We start from the raw sequence: 13,458 nt of genomic DNA on the forward strand, positions 1-13,458 counted from the left end.
CATGATTATTTACAAGGTTCATCTAGTTATGAGCAGTTATTCTGTTACACCCACTATGGGGATCATTACTTGCATAAATCTGCACAGCCTAGAAATGTTTTTATGTATAATCAATGGGAACATTGTTCTACACCACCTAAAAGCAGTTCTAAAGCATTTTTTGAGAAATTCAAATATTTTTCAGGGTTTAACACCAGTGATGCAGAAACGTTTTATTATAAACTGTTAGATAAAACAGGCATGAAAACAATGCTGACAAATTCTAAATTGATATATTCAGAAGCATTTTATGACAAAATGATGACATTTGGTTTTGATTATTGGAAAAATAATATTGAAACGAAAACAATTTGGGGTACAAAAGATTGGCAGGTGCAAGGCATGGAAGCACTATTTAGAACCTGCATGATACCAGAACAAATGTTATTTTTAAATGACACTGTACACCAAACATCTTGTCTTGGCCTAGCCAAGAACAAAGAAATGAAAACACCGTCTATACCAAAGCCAATACCTGAAAATGTAACAGCTGATATTGAGTTAGACGTGTCACACATTTTAAATTTCAACAGAACACATCCTGATTGGAAAAAGTGGTTAATCTGGCCTACAGACACAAATAGCTGTCAAGATAGGTTCCTGAATAAAACACAGGGTTTAAAAATGACCAGATTAGACCCTAGATATTCCCAGAGACAACATCCAGGAATTATAACCACATACAGTGTAGGCAAACTCTGCCTAGAATGGCTAACTACATCCACACTGGCTGAAATTAAGCAACACTTGTCTTTATTAAAAGATGGTGCTGATTTGCGCGATTTCATTCTTGGACCACGCAAACAGCGTCAAAAGCGTTTCATAGCGACCAGCATCTATGCTGCTTACAACGAGGCTTGGAAAGTAAAGCAAATTGAAACTGCTGAAAAAATACGAGAAATTGATCGTATTAATTTGGAAAAATCACTTTCTGTGGTAGACAATGGGTTAATGACTCTGTCTTCCAGAATATATTCTTTGGACAATATTGTATCCTCTGCCTTTGATGTGATAGACAGAGATTTGCTAATGTTACAACATGGCCAGTCTCAATTACGCTCTATTATAGAATTAGGCTGGACGCTGCAGAATCTTCGTTCAGGCTATGTGCCTTGGCGTCTGATAAACACAACGTCATTATTTTCCATTTTTAACCTTACTGATAAACAGATCAGTTTGGCACAGAAAGGAGCAGACTATACAATCTTGAGCATCGAGAAACTCGAGAGATTACCATTGACAATGTCAGAGAGCCCTGTCATTGAATGGATAATACACGGAATTATCACAATTCCGATAACAACTTTCCGCTTTAAAAAGTGCCTTGAATACATACCTGCTGGCCAATATGAACAATTGGGTAAGGGATATGTTAAATCCGAATGGAAATTACCATACACTCATTCTTGCTATAGTGACAGCAACAAAAATGTATTTCTTAGTGGTGAGAACTGTAAACACTCACTAAGCGGTATACTTTTGTGTCAGGGTATTAATTTACACGGAGCATGTGATGGAAATTCAAACAACCTTTCATGCCACCAGCTAGTCACACCTGCAACTCAGATAGAGCCCTTCTTTATGCAACTCGCAAACGGGAGTTACATTCTTAGAACGGATCACAGGTGCTGCAGCCTCGCGCCAGGGAAAAGTTATCTAGTACAAGTTACGTCCATGGTCAAATGTTGCATGCAAGCATTGTTCCCGAGCGGGCCTCCAGACATAGTGACTCCCCTCTGGCCTCGTCTGAATCTCTATTCTATACGAATTGATACATTAAGCAAAATGAAATCTGTGCTTTTACAGACAACAGTGCCTATAACGTCATCTAAAGAGACGTATGATCTTCTAGTCGCAAGGACGGCTACAGAAGTCCATGACCTTTTATCAACAAATTGCCCTGTGCATTTCGTACAAATGCTCGACCAACTCCTTAACATGTCTAGTGCTACAAGCATCCCAGGCATATTTAAGACAGTCTTTACGGGACTGCTAACACCCTTCCAGGCAATTTTGGGAATCTTTCCTAATTTTGTGCACTCCATCTTTGGTGGTATTCCACTATTTTTTGGACTCATCGCAGGGATTCTATTTTTGACCCTCCTGCTACGTTATGGCAAACCTCGGCTCAGACATAGCTCCCATGGGAATGGAAGAGACAATCCTAGCAATGCGCTACAGGGACAGGATAACTAACGTCCTCGGATTGGCCAGGCTGAGAGATCTAAACATGACCTGGTTCCTTTCATTCAGACCAATATGGCAAAATTGCATTTTACCTGTGCTACGGTGTATGCTTTGCGGCGATGAATGCGTGTTGGACGTCTGTCTTTCACTTCCATCAGCAGTACCAATGAACGTCGATACTTTGCTAAGTCCAATAACGGCTCACGCATTGTGTTGTCCCCAGCGGCTACCAATCCTGATGACGGCATTCGTGGAGACTCCTGTACTACAGCCAAGTGGTAACAGTGGAGCGAGTGACAAAAGCAACATCATCCAGGTACAACGTTCTGTGAGCAGGGCTGGTCCTGTCTTCGATGACAGCAATCATTCTCACACCTGCCAAGTTACAGCGCTATCTAATTTGGTTGAACTATCACCTGATTTTGTAGACCAATTCTTTGCGAGCCTGTCTGATACGATGTTCTCACCCACAGAGAAACAATAACTTTTGAGAAGCTTTCCGACACACGGCGTTCCCATGAACTCTGAATTCGGCCTTCAGTTTTGATCAACATAAAACTGCCAGGAGCTTTGGTAAACTGATTTTTCTTTGAATTTGACAATTTTTTAATATTGACCCTTTCCTTTTGGCACGAACAATTCTTTGCTTAACGTAAAAACTATTCTTAGAGAACAGAAGCTTCACACTTCTATTTCTAAACACATCTAGAGACATAACAACATAACACCAGCCTCTAGCACACATATTATTACAATGCATTTTATGTGATGATTTATCTCGCATTTCTTCTGTCAGAGATACTTCATGTGTAATTCTTTATGCATAATCGTTCATTGATTTCATATGCAATAATTTTTGAATGATTACTATGCTTTTAAAAAAACGTACAGTACCTAAATTCCATGTATTACAAGTACGCCTATTTCGAATGCATTTATGTATTTTGGGGTGGGCTATGTTACACAATGTTACACATGCATCTAATTGCTTAGTTTTAGTAATTTTGATGGACATGAATTCGTGGAGTGGGTGTCATGTGCTTATCTAGGTTCCTGATCGATACTGTGACCTTATGCCCCTATTCGGCTATAAATCCATTTATTCCCTATATTGGCATAACCGTTCAAGTGCGATTTTCTGTAAAGTCATCTCTGGCCTCACACGAGCAGAGCCACAGAGCCACATTCCAGCATGACTCTCTGCTACTTCCTTTGCGACCAATTAGTGCAATGACAGAGCAGCAGTCACTATCTGATATTCCTAGATAACACTCCGAGTTCTTCAACAAGATAAAAACTTAGCAAACCTGGAAATCCCCGCTTGCTATGTTTTGATTAGTAATGGAACTCTAATGAGCAACTGATAACTATCACTTCCTAGTGACATCTTTAATTGACGTCTTATGTCCAGCAAACTTGCGTCAAACCCGGCACCTGTCAGGTATAAATATTACCAACGTTGCCTTAAGCAATGAGCGAACATGTTGCTGATGCCAGCTGCCTGCATGACCCCGTGTTGGTAAAAACTAGCACTCTGTCGCTGCAGCCTGCTATCCTGTGGTGGTGAAGATACTGATTACCATTATCGCCGCTACAGCGCGACCTATGGTGCAGTACGCTTGAGGAGCCGTGCAGCCTTCCTCTGCGAAGACATCCAGCCCAGCTGCCCGCGGACGCTGTCACCCCTCCTTCCTCGACGCGCTGAGAGAAGCCGCTGCCTTTCTCGTGCAGAGAAATCCAGTCCCGGCGCTTCCAGTTTACCCTCGCAGGTGACTGGGATATCGAGAGAGACCCCTGAAGGAGATACCAATCCTCCATCATTCTATTCAGAGGTATGGTGTTGACTAAACCCTTAGACGAGAATTCTTGAAACAAACCTTGGCAAAACCAACTTAAGCTACTTACTTACTCCCCCTTCTCACGTGTTAGGCCTAGGTCAGGCACACTGGGGTAGGTTTAGTTAGAAGCACCAGTTGAGTATGTTAGCCTAATGTATATATGACTGTATATATGTTTTATTACTTTTAAACCATTGTATGGCTAAGAAACCATATCAATGCTTTTACAGTTCTATTTCGCTATTCTTATCTTACTGTACGTACTTTTTATAATAACAGTTATTGCAATTGTGGCAATACATTTCTCTTGTACGAGAAGAAAGACTGTTCAATAAATGTTAACCCTTTATTGATAAACGCCCGTCTCTCTATTCTCTACATACTGTGAATGTAAACTGCACTAGACTGACTGAGTGAAATCTATGTCTATTGTTTCACACGACCCTAGAGATCGACTCTTGATCTGAGGAGCAAAGTTGTCATGTTGCACGGTTGTTGGAAAGCTGAATCCCTTCTTGTCTGTGCCAAGGAAGCTGATCACTTCCTATGCAGAGAAGAAAGTTTCCAGTGACCTCTGAGCTAGTTGGTAACACAACCCAATTAAGTTTAGCATAGTCAGTGGAGGCCTGGAATATAAGCAGTTCCACGTCGATACTACTGTTTATGTTATTCCAATGCGCAGGGCCTAGTGGGAAACTAGGAACTACACTACATTTTCATTGTAAAAATGTGGAGTGTCCTTGTTGCGTTTTTGGCCGTTTCCTGTCACAGGCACTAGGCCTAAATACACAAGTGAGGTACCATTTTTATCGGGAGACTTGTAAGAATTGTAGCTCAACTGTCATTACCTATTGGATTTCGATGCATTTCTGCCTTCCAAATGTAAGACAATGTGTAAAAAAGAAATCACTTTGAAAAATGTCCTACAATTCACATGCTAGTATTGTTAAAGATTTCAGGGATCGCTGTTAGCATGAGCTGAAAGCCATTTTGTACTTGGCAGCCATTTTAGTTAGCATTGTGCTCGCCATGTGCTTTCTCCCTCTTCCAAAGCCTTGCACATGCTCAGAGGGGCCTAGCTAGTAGAATGCACCTACTCTTTTTTTATAACTGTCAGGCTATTCTTACTGGTGTGCTCAGTTTGGTCTCTCCTCCCACTTTGTTGAGCAAGCAAATTTTGTATACCCATATTAGTCATTTTGCATGCTGGTATGAGCCAGGACCTCCCCTTGGTTTTGTGCGGACTATGTAAACCTATGCATATATAAGGTCCCTGTTCTCTGTACTCCTTAGAATGCCTCCTACACTTACCCGAGGGTACTGTGTGACGTGGTCTCCCTAATCTGAGGTCAATAAAAATGTTTTCTTTATATTACAGCTTCCGTGCCAATCTCTTCTTTGTTGGTTTAAAAGGGCCAGGTGTATCAGTGAGACCCCTGAGAAGGTTTCCATTTTCTTCAGTATGGGTACCCACAATTTTGGAGATGTGCAAATAGCTACTATTTCTAAACTCTATATTTTGTTCCCATTTCAGAAATACATAGGTGTCTTTCATACCGATTTTTCACTGTTTATATTTTCCCAAATGAATTGCTATATACCCAGTACACAATAAAAAACCATTGCAAGACGCTGCTCAGTTATTGGATCTGGGTTCGTCAAGTTTTTGGTGAACCTACAAGTCCTATATACGCCCACAACCATAAGGGTCCAGCGGATGTAACGGTATATTGCTTTATAAAATCTGTCATACTTAGAAGTTACAGGTGAAAACTGCACGAATGGCTGTTTTTTCTAACTCATTTTCAATTTTTCCTATTTTCGACTGTTAGTTTCTATAAAAAGAAAACCTTGAAGGGTCTACACAAATGACACTTAACATGGGTTAGTACTGAGAGGGGGAGGCCTTCCAGCGAAGGGGTTATGGTTATGAGAAAGGGTCTCTTTGGAAGACTCGGCTGCCAACAAGCTTGCCACCTTTCTCTCAGCCAATGATCTTTTCCAACACTGCTAGGAAATTACACACTCCAAGGGCTCAATTCTGGACCTTGTTATATCTAAAGCAGACCAGCTTACTAATGCTCCCCCTATCCATGTAGACTGCTAAGACCACTTCCTCATTCCCATCCGTTTTCACCTATTGCACGATATAACTCTCGGCCAACCTAAAAGGGCTTCGACCTGGTTCTGCAAAACTAAAAACATTGATCTTGACACTCTGTGTGATTCTGCTATGCGTTCAATTCCTAGACTAGACCCTAACGTGGATGTCAACGATCTACCCTCCCATTGCCTCTCAGCCCTAGCAGTTGAAATCGATAAGGTCACCCAACTCCAAAGCAAAAGGAAAAGACCCACCCCCTCAGCACCTTGGTTCAATAAAGCTCTCTATGATAAAAGGAAGAACCATAGAATCTTAGAAAAACATTGGAGACAATCTCCATCCACCTCCAATCTCTCTCATTTACATTCGGCAAGATCCAAATACCACAAGCACATCTTCCATGAAAAGCATCACATTTCAGATCCCTCCTCGACTCAGCCAAAAATAGACCCAAAAAACTGTTTTGACCTCGTCAAAAACTGTTCTCCCCAAACCATCAAGCCTGAGGATTTTTCAAAGAAAGCAGCAGAATTCCCTATATTCTTTGACGAAAAAGGTTATTTCACTGGTGAATCAGGTCACCGACCCCACCCCCATTGAGGAGCGAAAAACCTTAGTCACTTGGCAGAACTTTGCCGCCATCTCTGAAGATGACCTCCTCAAATGCAGCCTCGAAACCAAACCCTCAAACCATTCTTTTAACCCCATCCCTAGTGTCATCGCCATTGATTTCCACACCAATACTCGCTCTTACTGGACCAGGCTAGTTAATCTCTTCCTCAGTCAAGGCTCCCTTCCTGCTCCCCTCAAAACAGGACAGGTTACCCCTCTTCAAAAAAAAACCTCTGCAGATGCGAACGACCTCAGCAATTTCCGCCCCATTACCAACCTCCCTTTTCTTTCGAAAATCACAGAAAAATGTTGCGAAACAACTTTCCCTACATATTATGGACAATAACCTCCTTCACGTGTTCCATTCTGGCTTCATTCAAAATTGCAGCACTGAAACAGCCCTGCTGCAAGTGATTGATGATGTGCTGCATATACTCGATTCCAGGGAATAATGCCTTCTGATTCTTCTTGACCTCTCTGCAGCCTTTGACACTGTAAATCACAACACCCTCCTTAACACTCTTCAAAATAGAATGGCGTGGAAGGCACAGTGCTTAAATGGTTTGCCTCATTCCTCTTGGACAGACCTCAACTGATCAAGATAGTGAGCAGTCTATTGTCTCCATTGGCGGTAGGTCAAGGCGTCCCTCAAGATTCTATCTTTGCACCCACTTTGTTTAATCTCCATCTGTAACCATTAGGGAACCTCCCAAGTAAATCTGGGATCCACTACCATCTCCATGCGGGTGACACTCATATCTACCTCAAGGTGTCCTCCGCACATGATCTCTCACTACTCAACTCTACTCTCAACTCTATTCACAGCTGGATGTTAGTTCACCAACTCATTCTCAATCCCTCTAAAACTGAATTCCTTCTTCTATCTACCTCTCTCGCCTCTCCTCCTGTTCAATCCTCTCCTCCTGTTCAATCCTGGATGGATCAGCTGAATTTACTCAACAATAAACCCACCATTGTCGACAGCACTGAATCCCTAGGTGGCATACTTTTCAAAAGACGCAACCTAATTTCCCACGTCGACTCCATTGCTAAGAATGCACGTTACCAGCTGTGCCTTCTGTCGGGGATTGGTCGGTTCTTCCCGGAGAAAGACCTAAAAACCTTGGTCCAATCACTAGTTCTCTCTAGACTGGATTACTGCAATTCTCTTCTGACTGGCTTACCAAATCTCACTTCTCCCCCCTCAAATATGTCCTTCATTCAGCAGCTCGCTTTATTTCAGGGTCCAAACGAAATGACCACATCACTCCTATCCTGTCTTCTCTTCGATGGCTTCCCATCGAGGCAAGATCCTTTTACAAAAATGCCTGCATCACCCACAAAGCCTTGCACACTTCCTCCCCTCGTTACCTGGCGAATAAACTGAAAATGTCTGGAGGCTCGAGACCTTCTCGGAATGCAGAAAAATTTCTGCTTGAGCCCCCCTCCTTCAAAAGGGAAAGATCGATGGCTCAATCGTTCTCAGGTAATGCGGCGAGAATCTGGAACTCGCTTCTTCCATTGCTCCGTGCCACCACCTCTATCCGGATCTTCAAAGCGGACCTCAAATCTCTTCTCTTCCAAGACATTTCCAGAACTAATACCTTCATTCTCAGACCCCTCTAGGAAGTTTGTTTATCATTGTAAATTTGTATATTTTCTTGTACATTCCTCACCTTTGCTTGCTGTGTTTCATATTGTGTTCTTGCCTTCTATGGTTTACCCACCTCTTCTAGTCTCCGGTTTATTTTTGTAACGTTCTATTTTGTAATATTACTCTCATGTAACGTAACTGGTTCTATTGTACAGCGCTCTGACATCTTCGGGTAAAGTCTGCGCTATATAAAAATGCATTAAATAAATAGGTCACGGACTAGAACTGCATAGTTCATGCCAATATTAGAACGGCCTATAACTACATAGTTCATGGCCCCATCAGAGACCACCCAATTAAAGCAGAAAATAATGAATGAGGCTTCTCACCGAGAAGGAAAAGATTAGATAGAAAGTGAATAGCAGCAGCAAAAGTGACCCTAAAGCCGGCAAGCACAGTTTTGGAGCTTTTGATATATCGGTACGATTTGAAATTAAGTACAGCAGTTAGCTAAAAAGACAAGTTTGTGATTGGTAAAGAGCTTGCTTATGATGACACGGAGTGTGTACTAATCAGGCGCGGTTCGTCCATTGGGGCGTGGGGGCGTAGCCCCCCCTGCCCGACGCCGCCCGCAGCTCCCTCATGACAATCATGTCAATGAATCAACATGACGTCAGACCGCCGGGCGGGCGTCATGTTGATTCATTGAGATCGTACAGGCGGGGGGTGAGGGAATGAGGCGGCAACACAAGTACGCATGCGTGGGGACGGAGGGTGAAATTTTTACCCGTGCCCACGCATGCGCACTTGTGTTTTTGCGGCGTTGCGCATGCGCATCAGAAGCCCTAATGGGCATGCTGCGGGCGAGAGGGTACCTGTGCCCCTGGCGCCAGAATTGGCCAGGGGCACGGTGAGCCTGTGACGTGTGGGGAGCAGAGCCCAGAGGTGGCGCGGACCGGGACCGGTAGCAAGGTAAGAGTGTGTGTTTTTAGTGCATTACTCCAGTCGTCTCGTCTCTTCGTCTACCACGTCCCATATTTGTTACCCTCTCAATTCAACACATCTCCCTTATTTCTTAGCTTTTTTCTCACTCGTCTTTATTATTCTGTTTTAAAGCTCTGTGCCGCTCTTCCCCTCTGCCACCCGTCTCCCCCCGCCCAGTTACTGCTCCACGCCGCTCTGAACCTGCTTGCTACTCTCTCTCTGACTATGCCTCAGTTTCTTCCTGACACTCTTTCCGTCTCAATCTCTCTTTTTCTTTAAAATTTCAAAATGTTAACAAACTGTAGAGGCGGAAAAGCATGATATATGAATTAATTTTTGCATGCATGTTGGTGTATGTTTCTATGTGAATTTGTATAGTACATACCTAGGGCTTACAGGATGGCAAATACATGGGCGGTAGAAGGTTTCCAGCATAAAAAAGGTAGGGGAGATGTAATATGTAAACTGGCACATCCTTCAACATCGATCCTAAAGGCTTGTTAGAGTCCATAATTTATTTTTATATGGTCATAAAAATACATGAATGATGGATGGATGCAGGGTGGGTGCAGTAATGCTTGTTCGGTGGATGGGTGCATGGATGGATGCATGCATTATGGGTGGATGGATGCATGAATGATGAATGCAGGGTGGATGGGTGGGTCGATGCATGAATGATGTATGGATGCAGGATGGGTGGATGGATGGGTGGATGTATGGATGCATGCATGATGGGTGGATGCATGATGGATGGATGGGTGGATGGATGGATGGATGCATGGATGCATGCATGATGGGTGGATGCATGATGGATGGATGGGTGGATGGATGCATGAATGAATGATGTATGGATGCAGGATGGGTGGGTGGATGGGTGGGTGGATGCATGAATGATGTATGGATGGATGGATGCATGCATGATGGGTGGATGCATGATGAATGGATGGGTGTGTCATGACCTGACAGAAAGACGACGGACAAGGCGACAGGACAGTAGGGACAGCAGACACTAGGACCCTGTGGGTCGTGAGGGAGGTGACCAGGTCACCGGACACCACATCCGGTCAGGGGACAGGAAGAGGACAGATTCGACCAGAGCGACCAAGAAGAAGGACGTGCACGTGACTAGCTGTATACAATATCCAAATAAAGAATCGTGATTGCACCTACCTGTGTCCGTGAGCGTTTGTGCTGCGCAGTGCCAACCTCGTAGACACGACAACTGGCGACGAAGGGTGTGAAGGGAACCGACGTGCATCTTGGCGCCATCGACATTGGAAGAACCAGGTGCCCACCCTGGATGAGCCCAAAAGAAGAAGAGTGAAGAAGAAGAGCAAAAAGAAGCGACATCGGAGCCCACCCGACCGCCTCTGACGAACAATCCGGCAAAACTGGGGTAAGCGCGAAGGAACGCGCGAAATCTCAAAATAGGCGCGAGCTCTCGCGAGAGTCTCGGCGGCCATTTTGAGATCAGGCGGCTAGGCCAATCAGAGGCGAGAACGGGGAAGCGGCCATTTTGGGGCCAGGCAAGCGAGATTTCGAACGCGAAATCTCGCGAGAAGAGCGGCGGCCATTTTAGGAAAAAGGACAAAAGCGAAAAAGGCATAGAAATAAGGAGAGTGGCCATCAAGGAGTCAGGCAATAAGGAAAAAGGAGCAGAAAACAATAAAGGAAAGAGAAGAAAAGCATAGAAAGGCTAAAAAAAAAAAAAACGAAAAGAAAAGAACAGAAACAGAAGACAAAGAAGAAATAAACAAAGAAAGAGAAAAGGAGATAATAAAGAGACACATAAGAAAAAGGAAAGTAGAGAGAGCAAAAATAGAAGACAAAGAAGAAATAAACAAAGAAAGAGAGAAGAAAACAATAAAAGAGACACATAAAAAAAGGAAAGTAGAAAGATTACAATAAAACAAAACAAAAGGAGAAGAAAACAAAGGAAAAAGCAAGAGAACAAAAGAAGAAGAAGAAAAGGAGGAAATAAAAGAGGAACGAACAGATAAACAAAGAAGGAAAAATGGCAGATCCAAAGCCTAACGCACAATACAGGAGACCACTACCGTTTAACCTATCGGAGCCACAAATAGGAATAAGGTGGGAAAAGTGGATCAGACGGTTCGAAAGATATGTAGACGACACAGATGTAGTAGCTGGAAAGAAACTGGGACTACTATTGAATTTGGCAGGGGACGACGTAGAAGAACTTCTGGTGACACTGCCGACTGATGAAACAAAAACATATGACCAACTAAAGAAATGTCTAACAGCCAAATTCGACTCGCAACGAAACATTGATTTCGAACGGTATACTTTTACCATCGCATGTCAACAAGTCGGCGAAACACTAGACGACTTTGCGACACGGCTGAGGAAATTGGTGACACATTGTGAATTTGATAAATTTGATAACGAGCAAGCAATCAGGCTACGGATCATAGAAGGCTGTCGTGACACAGGATTCAGAGCAAGGATACTTAAGGAACCAACGTCATTGGAGAACATCCTGTCACTAGCGAGAGCAGAGGCGAGAGCAGAGGAACATGCCAAGGAAATGGAAAGACGGAAGAGCGTTGAAACAGAAAACGCACATTTTACGACAAGCAGATATCGCACAGACCAACGAAGAAATGACTGGAGGGAACAAAAAGAGAGGAGACGACCTGAAAGGACATGCTACAAGTGCGGAATGGAATTTCCACACAGGGGTCAATGCCCCGCCTTTGGCCAGACGTGCAAAAGATGTGGTGGAAGAAATCACTACGCCAGTATGTGCCAAAGTGCCCCATCAAGAGACGACAATGTGAGAACAGGAAGACCACAGGAATCGACGACAAGACATGTCAGGTATGTTGACAACGAAAGGAGGAGTTCATCACGAGGGTCAGGTGAAGAAGAGGAAACAGAGAAAGTAGAAAGACTATATCACATGTCGGAGGTGCACACTGAGCAGAGCAAGGAAGAAGAAACAGGAGAAACAACACAGCCAGCAGACAGAAGCACCCGAGGAAAGACAGACCATGCAAAGATAAGAGTAGGTGTGTATGAAACAGACTTTGTACTGGACAGTGGTGCAACTTGCAATGTCATGTGTGCATCGGAGTATGAGAAAATGGAAGTCAAGCCGACCCTGAGAGCGTCCAAGGTAAAGATCTTTACTTGGGGGGCAAGGAAAGAAGTAACCAACTTGGGGAAGTTCACAGAGGAATTGAGATACAATGACAAGATGAACACGGAGGACATTCATGTTCTACAAGGTGATGTACCAGGGCCATGCCTGATGAGCAGCAGCACAGCCCAAACGATGGGCCTTATAACAATGACATATAAAAAAGACAACAGCTCTGTTGAGAACAAGCAAAGAGAAGACTCAGGGAACAAAGAAAGAGGAAGAGAACAAAAAAGAACAATGGAGAGAACACATACAACAGAAGGCGGCTGTAGAAAGAGAGGAGCAAGAAACAAAACGGAGATAAAAGAACAACGATCAAAGAGACGAGAGGCCGGCAAAGAGAGAGCAGAAGAAGGACAATGGAAGGACAGAAAGAAGAGCAAGAGGAGAGAACAACGACAAAGAGAAAGAGCGACTGGCAAAATGAGAAAGGACGGAGAACAACTGAAGAGCAGAAAGAAAGATGGCGGCAGAAAACGACGACCAAGAAAGGGATGGAAAGGGACAAAGAGACTACGTAGAAAGAAGTAGGAAATACAGACTGGGGAGAAGACTTGACGAGACTGACAATCTGACAATCTCTCTCTCTCTCTCTCTCTCTCTCTCTCTCTCTCTCTCTCTCTCTCTCTCTCTCTCTCTCTCTCTCTCTCTCTCTCTCTCTCTCTCTCTCTCTCTCTCACTGTAACGACGAGCAATAATGTAAAGGGTGGTGACACGGAGTGATTAGTAGAACTGGGACACGAACTGTTGTTTGCAACAAGGGGGGAGATGTCATGACCTGACAGAAAGACGACGGACAAGGCGACAGGACAGTAGGGACAGCAGACACTAGGACCCTGTGGGTCGTGAGGGAGGTGACCAGGTCACCGGACACCACATCCGGTCAGGGGACAGGAAGAGGACAGATTCGACCAGGGCGACCAAGAAGAAGGAC

General features: G+C 43.9%; 1 protein-coding gene across 1 annotated transcript in view; it reads left to right on the forward strand.

Moving 5' to 3' along the window:
* The window catches only part of OSBP2 (oxysterol binding protein 2), a 1,786,946-nt gene that overhangs the window by 175,181 nt on the left and 1,598,307 nt on the right, over positions 1–13,458 (forward strand). The gene's annotated exons all lie outside the window — the stretch shown is intronic.

Source organism: Lissotriton vulgaris, chromosome 11, assembly GCF_964263255.1.
Source record: "Lissotriton vulgaris chromosome 11, aLisVul1.2, whole genome shotgun sequence".
NCBI classification, from domain to species: domain Eukaryota; kingdom Metazoa; phylum Chordata; class Amphibia; order Caudata; family Salamandridae; genus Lissotriton; species Lissotriton vulgaris.